The following is a 22887-nucleotide window of genomic DNA, read 5'->3' on the forward strand; positions in this document are numbered from 1 at the left end:
TGTGCTGTCATATGAGCAATATTTCACCTATCGTGCTTAGATAGAGGAAATATGCCAGGCACGCACGCAGCGAGCAGGCAGATTCGTGCACGTGATTAGCAGGAGCTGCCCCGAGGTCGAGCGGTGGTGTTGGAGGACACCACGAATCACCAACACCTCTCCATTTTCAGCCTCCAGAAGGAAGACTTGTGTATGTTGCACCCCTGGCTCACCTCTTGCTTCCCGTTGTGCACGCTGGATGAAGGAGATAATTGTTTAGGGGTACTTCTAGGAATAGCATCTCTGCTAGTTTCATTGCTTACTGGGGAAGAACGTGTTTAAATGAGGAAAGGTCACGTTGTTTTAGGTCCTTTGAGGTCATTTTTCTTGCCCTTCTGCAGGGGAAGCAGGCTGAGTGCCTAAAGCTGACCATGTCCAAGGTGGCAAACTGAGGTCTTGCTGGATGGCAGAGGGCATCTGGTCCCAGAGCTGTGCAATTCCTCCTGCTGTAAGAGCCTCTGGTGAGGGCAGTGCCCAGGTCACATCTCCTGGAGTGAGTCCCGATCAGACCGAGGGCTGCCCAGCACCGTGTGCTCATTCCAGGTGTTGGTTTTGAGCATCCACCAGTGGATTTTCTCCTGAATGGAGACTTCAACAACTCTTCATGAACACATCCAGTGCCCCTGTGGACCCGTAACGCCCGATCCCTCCTGTGTGGGGGGGGACCAGCCTCCTTCTTTTTGTCCTCTACCTGGCTCTTGTTACTTCTGTTTGAATGTCCCCAGGTTCTTGTCTGGGAAGAGATCCTGAGCAGTCCCCCCTTCCCACCCTGCCTGTGCCAGCAGAACCTACGGATCTACAAATCCTCCCCTCCTTTCAGGCCCCCGAGCCTGCTCTCTTCAGGACAGATCAAAGCAGGAGGCTAGCATTGTTTCAAACCACGGCCTTCCTACAGAAAGTGCTCTATCCACTTACAGCTGGCTTTTATGGGCTCTGAAGCCTCCCGTGGATTAGCCCACGGTCGCCTGTGTAAACATTTTCTCTATCCCACATCCTGCTTCCCCAGCACGTCTCATGCTCGCGGCTCCGTGCCTTTGCTCAGTCCAAACATCCTGCAGAAACCTCTAGCTCTTCTCGACAGCCTTCCCCCCCGCCCCAGCTCCTGCCAGGTTGTGAGCAAAGCTCCACCAGCGCAACGCAGCCCCCAAATTCTTGGAGACCTGCCTGACGAAGAGATTCACGCGCCCTTCCTCCTGCAGCAGCGACCACCACGTGCGCCGCGGCTTTGCCGGTGACCCCGCACTCTTGCTGTTGCGTGAAGGTCGCTGTGCCTTCAGCCGTCTCCTCCTGCACGTCCCCAGCGCTCTCCTTTCTCCCTTTCTCCCCCCGGCTGTCATCTCCAGCAGCCTCACTGCTGAAGGCGGTGGGCGGGCGAGCGCGCGCCGCGGGAGATGGCTGATCTTGCTGAGCTCCTGTGCTCGGGGATGGCAGAGCTCAGGCACCGTGAAATCCTCCTCCACCTTCTTCTGGTGTGTTAGGAGCAGAAAGCATCATTGTGCGTACCCTGCGCCTTGGGGAGCGCTGCTCAGGGGTTGTGTGTGTGTGTGGGGAGCTGGATGTGCACCGTTTTATGCAGAAAATGGGGGCTGCGCTTGCTGGCACTCCGAAACGGACACGCAGAGCTGGGTGCTCTCAGGGTGTCCCCTTCCCCTGCTGGGACACGACCCAGGTTTGCAGGGGGGAAGGCAAACAAGGCAGGGCCGGCTCTCCAACTGCAGCACCTGATTTCGCAGAAGCCGTGCGTGCAGCGCTGCTGACTTAGTGCAGCTGGCAAAAAAAGTGAACGCAGCACGCAGGCACACACACACACACATACCCCGCTCCCAAATCATTATTTAAACAGTATAAAGTTCTCTGTAAATGTTTAAAACAACATCAGGATTGGGAGGGGAAGGAGGAAAGACAAACAAGTTTGCTGTTTGAGCTTTGCAGAAACAACTCTTAATTTTTGGCAGGGCTTTCTTCACCCAGAGGATCCAGCTGCCAACACGCGTTGGGAGGCTCCAAATTCATTATTACTTCCCCAACCTCTTCCTCCAAGAGGCTGCAGTTTGGCACTGGCGCTGCTTTTGATGTTGAGGCTTGGCCAGCACCTCGTGCTGTAGGATCCCGGTTCACAGCCAGGGCATCTCCTCTCGGGGTCAGGGGCTGTGTGCTCCCTGCGAGGTTTTTCCTTTCCCAGACCTAAAATTCACGGTGGTCAGACCTCAGCAGGAGCCGGGGCTGCGGCAGGAGCTGCATCCTGGCTTGGCTCCAGGCTGAGGGGGACTTGGGGATCCAAAGCCCTGGGTATCGAGGGCTTGCCGGGGACCGGTGGGTGCCCTCCAGCCTCTGGGTGGATCTGATGCTCCAGATCCTGTGCCCCGCAGCATCTGTCCTGCTCTTCAGGGCATTGCCCCCAAGGGATCCCAGGGAAAGGGGCTTCTCAGCACGGGGGAGCTTTGGGGCTGGGAAAAGGCTGCGTGTGGGGACACAGGAGAACAAGCCCCGCTGGCGGGTCCTCCTGCCTCCCCGGAGCCTGCTCCCGGCACACCAGCTCTGTGCAGAACCTACACCAAGATAAAAGAGACTGGCACAGCGTGAAGCCTTCCTCCCCGTCAGCAGATGGTGTTTGCGGACTTCTCGCGCGTCGCTGCGACAGCACGGCCCGGCCCAGCCAAGAGGCAGAAGGAGAAGCTGCAGCCTGCTCTGGGGAGCTCTGCGCACCCGACCTGAGATCCTGGATGGGTGACAAACGAACCCTTGCTTTGTCGAGGATCACGTTTTTGTTTTATTTTGCCCGCGTTCAGCTTGCTGAAGAGCTGCCACCGCCTGCCTGCAGCCCCAGCCGCTGCAGCGCTCGCGGCAGCCCCCTGGGAGCCGGTGGCCGGGGCTGCGATGCGCTGTGAACTCCACATTACCTCCACGGCACAACCTGAGCACATCCCAGCTGGAGTCAACATGCTGTCACTGCCTCAGGCTTCCCAGCTCAGCGCTAGGGATGTCCTAGGAGTGAACCCTACGCGCTCCGTGCCTGAAAAGCCTCATGGCAGGAGGAAAGGCGCGATGCCCCTGCTCGGGCGAAGCGCTGCGGTGGTGTGAGATTGGGGCTGGCAGCTCCCTGAGCAGGTCTGGTTTCACCACGTCGTGTTAAAATGATGCCCGGGGAAGGTGGAGCTGATCGTGCATCAGCCCTGGTGCCATCAGATCGGGCTGAGACCGCTGGGTGCTGCCTGCAGTGGGTGCACACACGATTCAGACCTCGGTCCCAAGCAGGGCGAGCGAGGAGCAGCTCCGTGCTGTCAGCAGGCTGCCTCCTGCAGCCTCGGCGGAGGAAGGGCTGCCTGCCCCCCTCCCTGGTCCCTGAAGCAGAGCCCGAGCTCTGCCTGCTGCATCAGCTCCCCGCGCTGCTCTGCTCCTTCCCCCGGCACTCGGAGGCTCCGTCTGCTCCAGCCTTTCCCCTCCCTGAGAGCCTCCGAGCCACAGCAATCCGGGAAGCGACCCCTGGGCATGACAGAGGCTGGTGCAGGCTTCATCCTCCATACCTGGGGGGACATTAACCCCTTGGGGAAGGGGGTTATGTGTATTTGTAAGCTCTGCTGTCCCAGGAACACGGCCAGCTCCACCCGCTCAGCCTGCGCAATTCCCTCCTCGCCAGACCCCAGCAGGACCCGTTTTCTCACAGCCCTCACCGAGCCCTGACAAACCTCAAAAGCCCTTTCACAACAAGCTGTGCGTGCACTCGGCGTGTCCCCTATTGCCACCACCTCCCCGCCTGCTGACAATAGGCACGGCAGGCCCGGGCAGGTAGCAGGGTGCTGGATGTGGATGCAGGACCCGAGGTGGGGGTCAGCCAAAGTGCGCTCTTCGCTGCGGCGCTGCCTTCAGCGAGGGAAGGGATCTTTCTTTAGCTCCTCTTTCACTCCAGGCTTTCGGAGCGGTGCCGTATGGCTGCTGTCAGGGAGTTCATTACTCTCTGTCTGCGCCCCCTCCCTGCAGGGGATGGCTTTCGCTGCAGCTGAGCCCTGGCGGTTTTTCTCCCCGGGGTTTCAAGAAGTTTCGTTCCACCCATGAGAAGTGCCAGGCGTCGGGGGAAGATTTGTTTCTTGGCAGCTGTTCCCGTTTTGCTCTCGAAAACAGATGCTGCGCTAGGAATGCACCGTGACTAAAATTCCTCGGGGCTGCTCAGGTCAAATAGCAGCAGCAGGGGAAGCAGGGGGGGCAGGAGAGCGGCGCGGCCGAGCCCTTGCCCTTCTCTCCAGCTTCCCCTGGCCAAAAAGCCGGGGATGAGCGGTCGGAGGGAGCCAGGAGTTAGAGCTGGCTCGTGTTTGGCTGTGCCTGTGCCTGCTGCGGGGAGCGAGGGAGCTGCAGAGCCCCAGCAGCGTTGTTTTTTTGTGCCTGTGATGGTGCCCGACCCCTGGGGGCATGGAGCGTGCCCCCTCCGTCTGTTTTGCGGAGGGCTCGGGGAAGCTTTCCAGATGGGAGGCTTAAACACGGGCTGTGACAGGCGGTGACAGGCGGGGAAAAACACAGGCAGCCAAAGGTTTCGGGGCTGTCAGGGAGCGTGACAGGCAGGTTCACAGCCCCGGCAGGCCTTTGGCTGCTTGTTTGCTTCTGCCAGGGGAAGCGATCCTGCGCCCTGCCAGCCGCGGGCTGCGCTCCTGCAGGGCAGGGCAGGGCGAGGGGCGTGAAGCTGGCAGCCTGGCCACGGGAGGAGACGGCTGCAGGACCGCAGGATGCTGAGGATGCTCTCAGGACATCTCCTACTGATGCCCAAGGGACCGGTGAGGCGTGCAGGGACCCCTGAGCCTTCATCCCTGTTGGGCTGAGGAGCACACCGTGCCCAGCCAGCCCCAGCGCGCTGCCCTGACAGCCCCTCGGTGCCACTGCAGAACGGGTGACCCCACGGAAACAGGCCTCGCCTTGTTCCCAGGCTAAAAGAAGGGGCTGTGTGACTTAAAAACCTGCAGCTGGTCTCCCTCTCACCTCCCCCCGGCGCCTGCAGTAGCTGTCAGCACAGTGACTTCCTTGATGCCGGGCGATGTTTTTCCGCGCACGCACCCAGCTCCTCAATTAAGTTTCTCGGCCGCTTCCTCCAGCAATTCAGGCTCGGCCGGTGGAAGGGGATTTGTTATTCTGGGCACTGGCGGAGAGGCACCGACTGTGATAATACCAAATTGGTTGCTCTTTCCGAGCACTGAGGCTCCTCACTCCCTGCTCCTCCTCCTCGGCATGGCCCCGAGGGCTCGGCACTGCGGCGGTGGGGTGGGTGCTGTGGGGTGCAACCCCTCTGCCGTGGGGCAGGGTCTCCCAGGGGTTTCAGGCTGGCTGTACGAGGGTTTAGCTGCGGGAGGAGCTTCTCCCTTCTTGTTTTCCTCCTCCTGGTCGCTCCGTGCCCTGGTCCTCCACGTGCAGGAGGGGGATGCTGCGCGGTGCGCTCCCACCCGTCCCGGTGACCCTGGGGCTGTGCGGAGCTGAGAAAGGGAAGGGGAAGGATCCAGGATGGGTGGAGGGGCTGAGAACTACGGGGTACTCGGGGTGATCGTGGGAAGATTTATGGTGGATAAGGAGAACATCATCTCCCGCCAGCCCGGCTATGCCCTGGCTCTCTGCTGGTGGGAACGGGGATGTTTTGTGGGCGGTTAGCAGCGCGTGAAGCATGAGACTGCAGCACTGCTGGGGTCGGGAGGGCCGCAGGGGTTTGTCGGGAGCCCTGCCAGCGGGGTGAAGCTCCTTATTCCCCGCACTCACTCCTGCCTGCGTCCTCCCGGGCCAAGGAAAACTTGGCCAGGCAGAGCAGGGCTGCAGTCGTGCCTTTGGCAGCGTGGCGTGGTCGCGGCTCGAGTCCAGCCTGGGTGGAACGAGGTCCTTTGGGCTCGTGCTGCTGGGCAGCCTGGTGATGCCTGCTCGTGGGCTTCCCTCTGGGCTTCTGGCCCCGCAGCACCATCCTGCTTCGAGATCTCAGCACAGGCAACAAGGAGAACCCAGGGGGAGAGGACGACCTGTGCTTTTGGAGGGTTTCCTTAGGATCTGAGCCACCTCCAGGCCTGTTCTCTCTAGCACGATGACCTGGTGCCAAAGGCATTGCATCCCCGTGACAAATCCCATCGCTGCTCTGCTTGGGAAGAAATGGGTGAAGCAGGACGGAGAGCCCAGGTTGCTCGCTACCAGCTGTCTTTCCAAGCGGTTGCACAACACAGCTCCGGGGTTAGCGAGCGAGAAACATCTGGGAATAATCGAAGCTATTTAGGCTCTGGGAAAGCATGGCTGGAGAAAGTTTGGAGGCAGCAACTTGAAAGCTCAGCATTGTTAAAAACAGCCTGGAAGCCCTGGAAATTAAAACTAGGGTAGCGTCTATGAGGGGCGAGGAAGTATCGAGAGGAGGATCCGATGCCCTCCGAGGAGCGCAGAGGAGCCAGAATGAATTGTAGCGCTCGAGCCTCTGCTGAGCCACAGGGCATTAAAAACGTCTTTGGAACAGGCAGTCTGCCTTTCCTGTGGTTTGCACTGGCAAAGGAGCAGAGAGAACGACCAGGGATCTGTCTTAACAGCAGCCTGGGGAGTGGAAATAGGGTTTAATGATGGATCAGAGCAAAGCCTCCGACAGCTCAGCGCTGCCCGCAGCGAGCGGTACCTGCCAGGCTGGCTCCGGGAGGACGCGGGGCGTGCGGGAGGCTTCGGGGCTAAACCACGGCCGTGGCAAGGAGCCCACGGCCAGAGCAGGGAGGGGGGAGAGAGCTGCAAACCCCAGGCTTTGCTTTCCGAGAATCATCCCGTCCTCGTGCCGGAGGATGCCCCAGGGACGGTGGCCGGGAGCGGTGTCCGTGGGGGTGTCCGTCCGGCACCGCTGACCCCAATCCCCCCCCGTGGGGACCTGGGGGCTGCTTCCCGGCAGAGGCTCGGGGACAAGCTCCCAGCAGTGGAAATCCCCTCTTCCACCATCGCTGGGGAATCGAGGCTGTTGCAAGGAAATGCCATTTCTGCTGATTTATCAGAGCTTTCATCTGGGAGGGCCTCTCTCGGTGCCTGCCGCTCCCTTTTCCTCCCTACCCCAGCCCCCAGCATCCCCAAGAGACGGAGGCTGGGACGAGCAGCCAGCCCAGGAGCCCTGGAAACGGTTAAAGATTTGGGGAGTCCAGATCTGCCGCATCTTCTGTGACAATCTGCCCTCCCCAGCATCCTCGTAAATGAGAAACCGCATAAGCCTCACACTCTATTATTGCTATGGAGCATTAGAGGCTCTCATTTAGGATAAACATTCTCATCTCCAGCAGAGCATGAATAACATTAAATGAGATAGTTAAAATGTTTCAGGCCAATTATAGCCCTGGTGTAACTTCGGCAGAGTTGCACCGGGGATTAATTTGATCCGGAGAGCTCTGCCTCCTGTTCCGAGCTGGGATTCCAGCGCGGGTAATTACATCCTGCCTCCCTGCACTTCCTCTGGAGTTTTAATTGGGTTGAATGGACCAAATCCGCAGCAAGTGTAAATCAATGTAATTGAGCTCTCTCTGGAGAGGAACCCTGCTGGTTTACACCCTCGAATCTGGGCCAGCCTTCTCCCTTTCCCCTTCCCCAGGCTCCAGCTGCCCGGGGCTGATTGCTGCCCTGACCCAGCGCCAGCCTCCCGCCGAGGACTCCAGTTCTGCTCTTTTCACCAAATCACCGCTTTTCCACGCTGCTGCTGGCAGCCCGGAGAGCCCTGCCACCGCGTCAGAGCAGGTGAGGTCCGCGGGTTTCCACCCTCTGCTGGAAACCCAGCACGGCTCCTGGATCCCAGGCCGCTGCACGGAGCCAGGCAGCTGGACGCCGTCCCTCTGCCGCTTCCCGGCCCTCTTAGTAAATCAGTGTTAATGAGGGACATTTGACCCTCTCTTTCCCTGAACAGCCCTAAGCAGCATTTTTGTTCCATGAGATAAAGAAGCTTGAAGCAATTTCCTCCCCCCCTGTCCCCCCTGTTTCTATTGTAGCTTTGCTTTTCTTTTTTCCCCTTTTATTTTTTTTTTTAATTTTTTTTAATTTCCCAAGAAAATGACAAGTTTTTGGATGCAGGAAACCTTCGGGACGCCTTGGAGCGGAGGACAGGGAGCAGTGTTTGACGTGCAGGGGATGGAGCAGGCGGACCCGGCGAGGTGGGGCCCCGGCTCCCTGGGTCCATCAGTTCGACCACGTGCGTGACTGAGGCGGGAGGGTCGGAGCTGGGGAAGCGCTTTCTCTGGCTGTAATTAGGAATTTAATTGCAAGGCGTTATCTCACAGGGTCGGAGCCTATGCAGAGCCATACGTCCCCCATAGCCAACCGCATACAGGGCTGACGGGAGAGGGAAGGGAGCTGGGAACGCTCTCCCTCGCAGCTTTCCAGGCCTTTCTGCTGCTGTGTGGTCCCTTTCCCTTCTCACGGACAAACGATGGAGGCAGGCAGGCAGATAAGCCCCGGGGAGCCCAGCCCAGCACGGCCCCGAAGCTTCGCTCGCCGCGAGCCTGCGTGGGACCCCCCGGTCCCACCCCACCTCCAGTGGCCCCAGCTGTGCCCAGCCCGCTCGCGCTTTCATTTCCCATTCGGTTTTTCCCAAAGTGTATTTTCGGGAGGCGGAGATGTCACAACCCTTCCTTCCTCCCCTCCTCCTCGGAGGGGCCACGGTGGCAGAACTGCGTCCCCGCAGCCTCCCGGCCCCGCGGAGAGCTGCCCGTGGCCCCGCCAGGGCTGGCACTGCTGCTCCTTGGCACCGCTGCTCCTGCCTTCATCCTGAAGCTGTGGGGCGATGCAGAGGAAGAGGGTGAGCGAATTCCCACCCCCCGAGGACCTCCTGGGACCCTCACGCCTCTCAGCACGGGCAGCGGACACCTCGCGGGCCAGCAGCCCCAGTGGGCTCACCCCGCTTAGCTCAGCCGCTGGCTGCAGCTCCCTGAGCATAAATAAAGAGCATTTCTCACGAAATCCGCCCTCTCGGAGCTCCCCAGGCGGAGAGCTGGCCCTGCTGCAGGGCTCAGGAGACCTTTATCCCCCAGATCTCTGACCTCCCCCCGTGTAGCCGATGTTTGCTCGCCGGGTTGGCAGCGCAGTGACCCCTCTCCCCGCAGCACCGTGCCATTTTCAGGCTGTGTCCCTTCCATTTGGCCCCTGGTTGTCCTTTCTATTTTATTTTTTTTTCTTTTTTTCTCATTTTGTGTGTGCACGGCCAGATGGGAGGAAAGGTCGGAGTCACTGATGGTAAAGCCCAGGCTGAAATCTGGATTTTCCCTAAGTCTGGGATAACTCTGCCTGGCCTAACCCTGCAAACGGGCTCCAGTGGGCTCTGATTCAAGGTTTTGGGGCTGTTGTGTCACCGGTGCACGTGCGTTTCTTTGGGGGTTTGTCCCCATCCTGCTCCTGAACGCGGCTCCTGCTTGTTGCTCGCCGCCGGCCGCCCAGAGCTGAACAGGCTCAGCCCCGACGCCTCCTGCAGCTCAGCCCCTGACCTTTCTTTTCCCTTAAATCAATACACAAAAGCCGTGCTGCAGCAATACCAGCACGTCAGGGGAGCCCAGGTGATTTATCTCATCCGAGGAGCTGATGCTGCTTTTGAGGCTCCAGTGCAGCCAAGCTTTTGTTTCTCCGGCCCCCATCTCTCCTGCGCTGCCTTGGGTTCATGTGCCTTTTATTCATCATCCCCTGACCTCCCCAGCTCCTGGCTCTCCGTCTTGCTTTTAATCTGCTATCAAATGAAGGCAGCTGCGGGTAAAACACCACTTTTATTCTCCCTGCACATCATAATTCCTTTATGGAAAAAAAAAAAATAATAATTAAAAATGTTGGAAATGAGTTGAGGTTTTTTTAATTAAAAAGCTTCAGGGGAAAAAAAAATCTATTAGGAAACCTCTGGAGGCGTTTGTGAACTTGTCATTGCAGAGAACCAAGCCCCTGGGGACTCTTGGAGGGCTGGCTTTGCCTCGGGGCTGGTTTCTCACCACCACACATCAGGAGCTTCCCTCTCCCCCTCGCCGCATCCTGCCTGTGGCCACCAAGGGTGGTCAGCTCTCCCGAACGGCCCGTTCTGGGTGGAAAAGCCGCGTATTTGGCACCGAGCGTTCGCTCTGGCTGCGGTGAGGCCGGTGCAGCTGTGCCCGCGGCAGGGATTCTGCTGTGTAACCGCTTCGCCCGCCAAAAGCGCAGGGACCCGTCTCCTCCTGCCTCGTGTCCATCAGCAAAAGCTGTGGGAATTGCTTTTTCAGCTAGGTCGGAGCTGATGTTTGCAAGTCCACCGGTCCCGAAGGCGGATCGATAGGCGCCGATAGGCTTTTCCCATCAGAACATTTATTTTTCCAGCAGGACACCGAGTTCTCAAACGAACGGAGGCTTGCACAGAGATCGCCTGCCTCGGTTTGGCAGCAGACGGGAATATTTGTCTTTATTCCGAAACCAAATTTTTGTGGCTAAATAGAGCCGAAAATATATCTTCCCCCCCACCCCCTACTCCCCCCCCCACACCTCTCCGAGACGCGAGACAGCTCTGACTGCCGAAAGCAACTCTTCCCTGCCGCAAATGGACCAAAGAAACCCAGCACGAGACCGGTGCTTAGCAGAAGCAGATGCGCCTCTAATGCTGTCATCTACAGCAAGCTGCGCCTGCAAACTGATCTTTTATTAACGAATTTGTGGAGCTGGGAGAGCTGCGGGGGCCGCGCCAGCCCCGCCGCTGGGAGGGGGCCGTGCCAGCGCCCCGTGCCCGCGGGCTGTGGCGCAGCTCCTGGGGGGCATCGGCAGGGGGCTGCTGGCTGCCCCCCCATGTGCTCCCTGCAAAACGGGGGAATTTGTTTCTTCTGCCAGCATTTAGCCCCAGTTCCCCTTCAGCTGCAGGAGGGGAGCCGGGGCGCCGGGGCTTTGTCGGTGTTGTGGCTGCCGGTGCAGAGCGCAGCAGGGTTTTGTTTTTTTTTTTTGGGGGGGTGTCGGTGTGTGCCAAGGTGGGAGGCTGCAGGAGGAGGAGGAGGAAGGGTTGGTGGCTGGCTGGGAGCTGCTGTGGGCTGGGAGCTGCTGTGGGCTGGGAGCTTGCTGTGGGTTCTCAGGGAACTGGTCCGAGGGAAGGCAGGGCAGGGCGATCCCACGAGCCGCCCGTGGGTGTTTGGCCAGTGCTTTGCAGGCTGGGGGGGGTTAGGAAATATGTCCCTGCCCCAGCCCAGGCCAAGGAATCCTCAGCCTCAACGCCAAAGGTGTCCTCGCGGGGCTGAGATCACCGGGATCTGCAGACGGAGAGCCTGGAGCTGTCCTTCACGCCCTGGGGTCGTGGTGCAGGACACGAGGCTGCAGCAGCCCCCACATGCCCCGTGCCCACCCCAGCTGGACCCTGCGGGCTCTGTCCCCAGGAGATGTCCCCACGTCGGGGCAGCGGGCAGGAGGCTGGGGAGGAGAGGCTGGATGTGCCCTCACGTGGGACCCGGGCTGCTAGTGGGAGTGCCAGAGAAATCTGCTTTTCCCTTCCGATCCGGCCAATTCGGGCTCCGAGCGCTTCTCTCCTTTCCTCCCCCCAGGACGAGCCGCTTTTCCAGAGCCCTCACAGCCTCACCGACAGGCAACGAGACCTAGAAATCCTGGGGGAAACACAGAGAAACCACCGTTAAAACACAGGTAGAGTCCGTGAGCGACGTGGCAGGGCAGAAAGGCAAAACCCATTTATTTATTTTTTTTCCCCAAGCTAGCACTTCCTTCCCCGATTTCCCCAAAGCTGCTTGGCTCCCACCTAACAGCTACATCCCACCTGGTTTTACTCCGGAGCGGTGTTACGTGGTGCCAGGGTCGGAGCCAGCCTCCCTCCTGGGCTCTTCCTCTCCCTCGGGGTGCCTGGGGATGGAGGAGAAGGGGTGAGCCGGGGTTGGGGGGCTGCTGCAGCCCCCCGGCAGCCTGCAGGCAGCACCTTGCTCTGTGCTTGTCTGCCTTTCTAAATGCTAACTTGCTGCAAGAAAGGGAGGCTTTGCACCCAAGGAGCTGAGCCCTCAGTAGCAGGAAAATCCCACATTTTCCCCATTTTTCCCCCGTCCCTGCAAAGCAACGGGCAGAGGACAAGGGTGAGCATCCCTTGTAGGGTGGCCAAGCACCTCGACTGAAGTCCCACGAGGTATTGCTGCAAGTACGATGAGTTTAGCCAACAAATACTATTATTCTTATTCTTATTCCAGGAAAAGAAAGAAATCACACAAGCCCTCCATCTCCCCCTCTTCCCAACCAGTGATCCCTTTACCGGGGCTCATCCCGAACCGGGTCAGTGCGTGAAGCCCAGCAGCGGTTCCATCCCGGTGCCATTCACAGGCAGCTGCCATGGCCCCGGGGTGCTTTTGGGTGGCAGGAATTTGAATTTTGGGTGCCCACGGCACCTGCCTGGATCTGGGAGGCCAGAGGAGCCAGCGTTGTCCAAGCACGTGGGGAGGGAGCAGGGGCTCTGCCAGCAGCACGTCCCCGTGCCGGTGCCAAGGCTCCACACCTCGGCCATGCCTTCAAACCTCCATCCCCTGCCCCACCGGGCTGAAAAAAGGCAGCGGGGTCGGAAGCTGCCTGGGGAACAGCCACACGTGTGTGCACGGTGCTTGCTGCCCGTGGGAGCCCTAGGGGAGAGCGTTTTGATGCTGTGATTCTCGCCCTGCCCTGCTCCTGGTGCCCTTCCCTGCGCGAGCTGCACCCGAAGGCGATCGGTGTGCTCGTTCAGCAGCTGGTGGCGGAGGGGAATTGGTGCGTGGCTGCTCGGGGGCCAGGTGTTGGCATCTCCTCTCAGTGAACGTGGCTGAGCCGTGCCCAGGAATCGCCTGGAGCCACCGGAGGGACCCTGCAGAGCCCGGAGCAGGGGGTGAAACCCATCCCCGCCTGCGGGTACCCGGCACGTCGCTCTTTTCCAGCGCGAGAATCTGGGGTCACTTCCAACATCTCGCTCAAAAACCAGGCGAAAAAGCCTGAGACTCCCTCTGAGTCACTGGCATGTTGTTACCAAGGACACTAAGGTTCCTGATTTTGAAGAAGAGATTAATTACATTCTGCAAATAGACATTTTATCTGCATTGAAGAGCGGCGAGGGCTGGTTCTTTTAGAGTAGCTCATTATGTATCAGCAGGTAGTATTGTGACAGATGTAGGAATCCAGTCGCATTGTCACTTGGGCTTAATCATCAGAAAGCTGTCTTCCCCGGGTCAGCTTCTAGTGAGGATTTGTAATATTTACATAGCACTTGGGGCTGGCTTCTCTATTGCCGGAGTCTGTATTCGCTCGTCAGTCTCTCATTATGCATGTGCCAGTATTAATTGCATTTAGAAATGAGATTCTAAAGGAGAAGTGAGAGCTATTTAGACCTCCATTCAGCTTGAAAGACAGCAGCTTTCTGTGTGACAGCTCTCGAGATGTTCTTGTGCTCAGCTCTCTCTCCAGCTGAAAAGCAGGTGTTGGAGAGAGTTGGTGTCGGAGCCACTGTATCAGCACTGCCTTTTGTGCATGCCCAGACATTTATATAACAGGCGGTATAATGACTCCGCAGAAGTGGCACAGAATTGACCCTTGTGGTACTGGATTAAAGCGCAGCAAGGCAGCGAGCAGAGCTGCTCTCTTGCTTTATAGATATCAGGGGGGAAGCTGGTGCTAAAGCCAGCTCTTGCCTCGTCTCCCGTGGAAGGAGGTGGGTTATTTCCCTGCTGGTGGGTTCGGGGGGTTATTTCTCAGCCCGGCTGTGCCTGCAGCACTTCGGAGCTGTACTTGTGGCCTTGCTAATGTATTTAAAGTCGCACAGAAATTCAGCTGACACTTGTCTGTGCATGCCTGCTGCGCGCTGATTGCTCCAGCCCGGAGATGCGGAGCCGTGCGCCGCTGCTGCTGGCTGCCAGCCGTGCCTGGCGCTGGAAATGAGGAGGTCACGTCCTGCTTCCCAGAGGGGATGGAGCTGGGAGGTGGAATCCAGATGATGCCAAGCTACCGGCTCTGTTTTCTTCAGCCCAAGGTGCAGAGGGTCTGTTCTTGCCTTGGGGCGTGGGGCGCGATGAAGGTGTCCTCGTGGGGGGAGAGGTTGGTGCAGGCACCAAATGCTCTCTGTCCCCGCACCCTCTCCCAGTAAAACAACCCTCCTGGGTCTGGGGGACTTGTTCCTGCCCTGCTGAGGGGGGCTGAGAAAGCGGCAGTGAGGGCAAAGCCACGTTTCCCTTCCCCAAAGAGCTCCCTTTGCTTTGCCTTGGCCCAGCCCTGCACCACGGAGCCCCCATTCTGCTCCCTCCTCAAGACCCTGCCTGCAGGACGTGTCCCCTTGCACACCTGCCTCTTCCCTGCAGGCTCCTTTGGGTGCTCCCCTGCTGCCTTGGGTGCTCACCGCCCTGCGTGCCGTGAGCCAGCACCAAGACCAAGCTGTGGGCCAGCAGCACCTCCCTCTCCCCAAACCCCACACCTCCAGGAGCTGCCCCTGCCCAGCGAACCCCAGCAGGGACCAGAGGGGAAGATCTTGGGGAAGGCAAGCAGAGCAGACATCCATAACCAGCCCGGGATGTTCTCACTGAATATCCCATAAACCAGCGAGTAAATCACTGCTCGATGAGCAAACCCAAGGGCTGAAGCCCAAGGATCCCCCCTGGACCTCCTCGCCCCTCTGTGTCCAGGTGAGCACATCACTTCCACCCATCGGGCTGCCAGGAGGAGACCCTTCAAACCTTTTTTTTTCAAGACGGTGAGAGCCAAATCCAGGGACCAGCCTGAGCCCCCAGCCCCATGGCTGAGCACCCCAGCCCTGCCAGCACGGGCCAAGGACACCCCGCGCTGTCCCCTGGCAGCCCCAGGGCTTATAAATAGAGGACGGGACGTGAAGGAGGTCAATGAGCAGGGGATTTTACATAATCTCTTCTTGCCTGTGCTGTTCATTTGTGTCCTTTGCCCAGGACGCACGCCCTGCTTGGCGCACGGGGACGTCAGAGCCGGAGGGACGCTCCTGCGCCGCGACAGCCTGATCCCACACAACGTGTGTGCTCTCCTGCCTTCTTCCTCGCTCTGCGCTGGTTTTCGGAGAGATCTTTAATCCAGGGGTCATCCCGAGCAAGGCACATCTGGTGGAAATCCCAGCCTCACTGCTGGATGGGGACCCCGGTGGCTGCCTGGCCTGAGCCTGGCCCTTTCACCCACCAGCACCCAGCTGCATCAGAACTGGAGGACACCGGAGGACACTGCCTGCCCTCCACCGTGCCCGTCCGAAGCCTTGCTCCCTTCTGCCCGTAACATTTCTCCACAACCCCTGCTGGGCAGCGCTTCTTTCTCTTCCTCTTGTCACTTCTATTTTCCAGACGACGAGAGGCTGGAGATGAATTCTCTCCTGGCATAAACCTGTCAGCGGAGCTGCAGTGATTTATGCCAGCGCAGAGCGAGGTGGGTAGATGGATGACCAAAATAGAGCGAGCAGAAAACCTGTTACCTTCCCCTGCAGGAACAGGTTTGTTCTCTGCCACAGACCCGCTGCAGGACTCGCTGGGATGTGACTGCTGCGCTTTTAAGTTTGAATCGCCGGTGGTCTCCAGCGATGAGAGCAATTAATCTCCAAAAGAAGTGACCCAGCAGCACAAGGCATCTCACGCCTGTCTGAGAGCTGCAGTGGGGCTTGGAGGGAGCCTCTCCTGGCTGCCTACCTGCGAGTCCTTCCCTTGTGCTGCTCGGGGTCCTGTGCCGTGCCAGGGAGCCCTCACGCTGTGCCCAGCCTCAAGCTGCCAGCACCAGGCACGCTGCCCTGGGGCAGGGCTCAAACTGCAGCTGGAGGTGCCTCAAACACCCCCTGGTGCCCCCCTGACAGCCCCACGCCTGCAGGGAGAGCGTTTGCTCAGGCACCAAGAAGTCTTTAACTCAGCCGGGGGTGCAGGTAGCACAGGGAGGGCTGGCGGGCGCACAGGGCAGGAGATGCCTTCCCTGCCTCGAGTCCTGCTTCTCCTTGCCCCGACTTAATTGGCTCATTAAGTGCCAATTTGACCTCCCCACTTTCAGATGTCTCCAGTCTCCGCTGGTAAATAGATTTGCGCGTCTACAGCGGAAACCTCGAGCTGAGCCTGGCGGTGGAGAGGGCGGAGAGCCCTGGATGGGAGCAAAGCTCCCTGCCGAGAGCCGCGGGGAGCCGCAGGTAGCCGCAGCCACCGGCACCGTGCCCGTGTCGTGGTGGGGACACACAGAGCCCACCCCATGGTCCCAGGTCCCTTCCCATCTGCTCCCTGTGCCCCAGGGACGGGGCAGGACCTTCCCGTGGCGAGAGTGCAGCAGGTGAAGGTTGGGGGCTCGGCGCTGCTGGGGTGTCCCTGGTCATGTCCCTGTGCCCGAGAGCACTGCGTGGTTTCCTCCCCAGGCAAATTGCCCCACAAAGGGACAGGACTGAGCCCGCATTTCTTCCTTGCTGGCCCACCAGGAGGAGAGGACAACGCATCCCACAACGCCCGGCACAGGGGCGCGTTGCCTGGTGCCCCCCCGGAGCACAGAATCCAGAAGGAAACCAAACCCCTCCAACCACCCCGGGGGCCACCCTCAGTTATCCTGCCCCAAATTTTGGGGGTCCCCGAGGAGCCGGGGAAGGGGGAGGACGTACGGTTCCACTTTGTTGAAGAAGCGGCGGCGCAGCATCACGACCAGCGTGCCGATGAGCAGGACGGTGGTGCACATGGCGCTGCCTCCATCACCGCGCAGCGCGGCCGCCCCTCGCCGCCCTCCCCGAGGGTCCCCGGGGGCTGGCGGCCCTGCCCGGCTCCCCGCGGCCGCCCCGACTGGCCTGTCCCCAGCGGCCACCCCAAGGCTCTCCTTGGGGCTGGCTTTAGGAGGAATTAGAGCAGGATCAGGAGTAATTAACAGGCAGCAAATGAGGACGCTCGCCTCTGACCTTAGCACTTAATTGTTTGTGGCACGCCGTGCTCGTGCCCTGGCTGGGCACCCGCCCCAGCCCTCGGCCAGGTGGGCTCTGGGGGGGCTCCTGGTGCTCCCAGCCTCTTTCCACCCCCTCCATCCCATTTCTCCCCTCTCCTCCTTGCCCCCACCAGCCCACCCGGGCACCCATTGTGGCCAGGGCTGGGGGCTCTCCTCTGCTCCCCCCTTTCCTGCCTGCCTCCCTCCCCTCCTTGCCCACTTTCTGCCCACTCCTCCCCTCTCTCCCTTTCCCTCTGGCTCCTGCCTCATCCCGCTCCCCCCTTCCTGGCTCGGGTAATCTGACAGGCTCAGACCTGCGTGTAATTCCCCATGGATACGTCTCAGCCAGCTGATCCTGAGACCTTGTCTGCATCCTCCCCTCGCCCCAGCTTTGCCTCCTCCTCCCCGCTCTCGGCGGCACGCACACCTCTCCCCCGGCACGGAGCTGGCCCCACGCTCCCTCCCCAGGTCCCTGTTCCCCTTTCCCAGCTGGAAAACCGATTCCCCACGCAAAAGGATTTTGAAATCGGGGTCAAACCCAAATAACCTCGCCTGGTCCTGGTTCATCAGCTGATGGGATCTGAAACAGAAGGCGATGGGGAGCTTTCTGGGAAGCCTGGCTCTGCTGGGGCCAGAGATGCTCTGCGAGCCCAGCCACCGCAGGAGCCTGGGACGGCGGTGATTAATCCCTGCTCGATGGCAACATCCTCTTGGACTGCTCCAAACCTCAAAAACAACAGCCATCAACAGCACTTGAAACAGCAGTAAAGCCAAATCCCTCCGAGCCTGTCCAGTAAACAGTTCCAGGACCTGAACGCGGGGGTCGGATGAGGGTGGAGAGGATGGAGCCGGCCTCCCTGCTGGCTCCGGAGGGATGGGAAGCCTTCAGGAGCCTGTGCCAGGAACACCCCGAGCATCCCCTTCAGCCAGACCGAAAGGAGAGGGAATAATTCCTCCCCAGATGACAGGGCAGGCTGCAGGGGTACGGGGCACCGGGAAGCCCAGCCCGATGCCCTGGGCAGCCACGCTGGAGCACTCGGGGCTCCCAGGAGCATGTTGGGGTATGCTGCGAGCTCCTCGAAGCCAAATAAACAGCGAGTGCTGGCTGAGCCAGAGCCCAGGAGACTGGAAGGACCTTCCCTTCCCTGGCAAGAGGCAGCGCAGCTTTCGTAATCCCCGGGAGGGCGTCGCTGCGTGAAAGCCCCTTGCCCCTGGCCGGGTGACACCGCGAGGTCCCCGCTCTCGTGCCCCAGCCGCCATCGGAGGTCCTGAGAAAGCTCAGCCCGTGGCAGGGCCAAGGCAAAGCCTCCTCCGGGGACCCGTTTCCACCCTTCCCACCTCCGCACCCAACCGGAGGGGGACACCACGGGCTGACCCGTGCCTGGCACCGGGCAGGGTGCGGGGACACGGGGTCGGGGCCGACCCCCAGCACCCCAAAGGGACAGGCGGAGGGGCTGGGGGGAGCCCAGCGGGGTGGATTCGCCCACCCAGCACCCAGGTGCTGGCTCCTGGGCTTATTTGCCATGCAGTGAACTCGCCGGCCGAGCCTGCCCTGCGCCGGAGCGTATCACTTCCAAACACACTTGATTGGCACGGCGAGATGCTCGGTTCAAAGGCAAAGTAATGTGAGCAGATTAGTTAATGCTTCTTGCCCTAGCCCTTGAGAGCAGGGCTGGAATGGCAAGGCAGACTTAATGGGTTTTGAAGGCTTTTCTTTTTAAGATATGAATCAATGAATCTGTACGGGGAGCATGGATAATGTGATCGGAATAAGAAACAGGGCTCGGCTTTGAACCTGAGCGAGGTCCCTGACAGTGTTTACTTCATGTCCTGGCACCAAATGCAAGATGACATGAATATATTAGCTTGCTGGCTTTCCTGAGCAACCCCTGCCACAGCCAGGCCGGCTTCAGGAAGGAAAAGAGCAGCAAAGAGAATCTGTTTGGAAGTGCCGACTTGTTTTCCAATAGCCCTGTCAGCCTCGCTTACTGCCGACGTGCCGGGCTGTCACAGGGCTGCTGGTGCTCGGGCACGGGGTGGCCAAATCCTGCCGGGAGCCCACGGAGAGCTCAATATCTGACTGCTGTGGGCTCCAAGCCCTTTGGCACCGGGGTGGCGAGGAATAAACCTTGCCCCGTGGCACGCCGTGGCGCACACTCACCGCTTCCTACCCGAGCGCCTCTTGCTTCATCCCCGCAGCTTGCAGCACGGAGTTTCAGTTCCCGAAAAGCTCGGTGGGGAGGGTTGTGGGGGGGTTGCAGCAGCTCCTGGGATGGGATCAGGTTGGTCCCGGGGGGGAAATACTCACCAGGGGCTGCCTCAGCAGCTTCTGGCCCCGCTCGCCAGCCGAGCCCCGTGCCGAGCCTTGCTGACCTCCCCACTTCCCTTTTTTTCCCCCCTTGGATTTCTCAATGTTTGTTTTTTCAGGTTGTGCGGCTTGGTAGGGATTTTTTTGGGGGGGTGAAGGAGGGGGTGACACAAGATGGGACATCCCCATCTCACCCACCTTCCTCCCCTGTGCCCGCAGCTGCCGTGTTTGCCCATCGTCATCCTGCGCTCCCTGTGCCGGAGCCTCGGCAACATTTTCCACCCCAGCCTCGTCCCTGCCCCTCCGGGACACCCCCCGGGGCAGATATCCCCATCCTGTGGTGCCGGGAGGGCTGGGATGGGGGTCAGGGAGCAGCCAGGGGCTGGGGTCCCCTCGGGGATCGCTTCGGCTCCAGGTCTCTGCACGAGGCCGCAGCACTCGGACCCCGACCCACTTGGGAAACCTAAGAACCTAAATCTGTTTTGGAAGATCCTGCTCTGCCCCGGTCCGTACGCCTTCCCCACCAGCGCCGGCAGCCTCGCGGGAGGTCTGGTTTCAATCAGGGGAGGAATGTCTGCCCCGGGCTTCGCGCTGCACAAACAGCTTGGGTTTCACTTCCCCAGGACCAGAGCTGGCGAGGGGTCGAGGGGAACGGAGCAGGGGGACACCACCTCTCCAGGCCAGCTTTCCGCAGCTGTGTGGGGACAGGGGGCTGGGGACGAGCCCCCGGGAGGGGTCTCGCTGCACTTCTGGTGCTCAGGAGGGAATAGCACCGCGGCACGGTAACGGAGGTGTGATTAAACCCGGGGGTCCCAGCCCCACGGGGGGTGGGTGTGGGCAGTGGGGCAGCCCCAGGTGGATCGGGGGGGCCCTGCTGGCCCTCTCCCCTTTCATCTGGGGCTGTGCTCCCCACGCATCCCCCCCCGGCACAGCTGAAAGCCAGAGCTGGAGCTGCGGCTGTGTGCGGGTCTCCTGGGATCCGAGAAGCCAGGGGAAGGAAACCTGCAATAAGCGCAGAGCATTTGCACAGGCTTTAAGCTAAATCCTCCCCTCCCGGCGAGGCCGGCTGCAGCAGGCACTGCAAAGCCCTTTCCTAAAGGCTCCTTATTCCTTTTTCAGGCCAGGACTTCGCGGCTGGGTGAGGGCAGTGCCCTTCTGGCAACGGGGGCTTGGGGTCGGCGGTGCCGGGGGGCACATGTCCAGAGTCTGGGGGTGAGGGCGCAGCCCCCAGGGGGGCGAGCAGGCTGCTGGGGGGGGTGGAGGAGCAGCACCCAGCCTTGTGTGTGTGCACAACCCGCAGTAGCTCTCTGCCATGGGGATGGGAGCAAAAATGAGACGAGCGTGGCAGCACCTTGTGCCCTCCGCCCCGTCCTGGGCGCAGGAAAAATTGCCAGGAGCCAGGGCTCTGCTTCTAAATGCCTCGGGCTGTGCCACGGTGCTGCACTCTGCTGCATTTCTCTCCAAATCTTCTGGCCAGGTCGGTGTCCTGGGGGTCCTCGGCCAGGCAGCACCAGGCCAGCAGCAGGGCTGCAAGCTGGGCAGCCCCAGCAGCTCCGTCCCCATGGGCTCCCACAGGGAAATCCGAGCACGTGGCCTCAAAACTCTGCCCGTGGGAAGGTCCGAGGGCACAGACCTGCTCCCGGGGACACCAGGAACCCCCTGCTTTACTCCAGGAACCCAACGCCACGGCTGTCCCCGTGCACGGGGGCGGTGGGCTCAGCCCAGAGGGCCCAGAGCTGGCCAGGCGTGGACGCGGGGCTCCCACCTCAGCCTCAGCAAGGAGTCAAGGGTGGAGAGCTGCCATCAGCCACCTCCCACGCGCCGTGGAGCTGAAGTCGCGTTTTTTTGCCTTCACCTCCCACTCTAGGATCGGGAGCCAAGTACATTTCTCATTGCACCCAGCGCGCGGGGAGGAGGAGGAGAGGCGATGTGGGAGGGCAGGGGAGCGGGAGAAGCCGTCGGCAGGCGGCCACGCACCACGCACGAGCACGGCACACGGGGGGCAGGGGGCTGGGAAATCCACCCCATTCCATCCCATCCCCATCCCCATCCCCATCCCATCCCATCCCATCCCACCCCATCCCATCCCATCCCCATCCCCATCCCCATCCCATCCCCATCCCCATCCCCATCCCCATCCCCAATCCCATCCCCATCCCATCCCATCCCCATCCCATCCCATCCCATCCCATCCCCATCCCATCCCCATCCCCATCCCCATCCCCAATCCCATCCCCATCCCATCCCATCCCATCCCATCCCATCCCCATCCCATCCCCATCCCATCCCCATCCCCATCCCCAATCCCATCCCCATCCCATCCCATCCCATCCCACCCCATTCCATCCCATCCCCATCCCCATCCCATCCCATCCCATCCCATCCCATCCCATCCCATCCCATCCCCATCCCATCCCATCCCATCCCATCCCCATCCCATCCCATCCCATCCCATCCCATCCCATCCCATCCCATCCCCATCCCCATCCCATCCCCATCCCCATCCCAATCCCAATCTCATCCCATCCCCATCCCCATCCCCATCCCCATCCCCATCCCCATCCCATCCCCATCCCATCCCATCCCATCCCATCCCATCCCCATCCCCATCCCCATCCCATCCCCATCCCCATCCCATCCCCATCCCATCCCCATCCCATCCCCATCCCCATCCCATCCCATCCCATCCCATCCTATCCCATCCCTATCCCAATCCCCATCCATTTTAGGGGTGAAAGCAGAGGATGGGGTCACCCAGGCTGATCCCATATTGGCCTTCTCCATGGTGACCAAGTCCCCTGTCCTTGTCCCCAAGCCCCATGAGGTGGGCAGAGACCACAGACACCATCTCAGTGCTAACCCTGAGCTCCCTGGAGCATTATTTGGGGGAAAACATGGAAAAGGGATGCTGCCAGGTGACAGCATGGGGCTGTGCTCATCCCTAATACATGTCTGGGGTGAGAAGCAGAAGCTGAGGGTGATTGGGATCTGTTTGGGGTTTGTAGGCAGCCGGCTGGTGTGGAGCATCCCACTGCAGCACAGCCACCCTCTTGTGCCTGCAAGCACCTTCCTGCTTGGGAAGGAGCCGTGCACGGGGCACAGCCGGGTGTGACGTCCCCAGAGAGGGGCAGGAACCCTCTTGGGGAGGGCTTGGGGACTCCTCACTCATTCCTAATACAGCTTTGGGCCTCTCAACCCAAAAGCTTTGACCCCTGGTGCCAGAAAGCAGGCAGAGCCCTGACTGATGCCACTGGGTTGGTGGAAGCACCAGGTAGGAGAGCTCTGAGGAGGAGAGCCCTTTTTTTTTCACCCATTTTCCACCTGGATGGTGGTTTGAGCTTTCATATTCGCCCCAATCCGAGCTGTTCCTGAGCACAGCAGCTTGGTGCTGGGGTGGAGCAGGATCTCGAGCTTAAACCCGGCGATTTTGGTGGTGTCGCTGGTGACACGGATCATCCTGGCCCCCTTGGTGAGGGCTGGCCATGAATGCTGGGGGGCTCGGCTCTGTGCCGGTGTCGGGGGGTCCTGGCCTCCTGGGGGGGGACCTGCAGCGGGGTGGTGGCAGCAGCACCCCCTCCGCCTGCTCCCTTTCCATCTGCAGGAGAAGATTTGCTGACGCCGCCGGTCTCGCTGCTGGTATCGGGGCGGTGGCCGAGGCTGGTTTGGAGGAGAAACAGAGCGAAAAGCCTCCGGGGGTCTGCAGGAAC

Source organism: Netta rufina (assembly GCF_964035555.1).
Source record: "Netta rufina genome assembly, chromosome: 19".
NCBI lineage: Eukaryota > Metazoa > Chordata > Aves > Anseriformes > Anatidae > Netta > Netta rufina.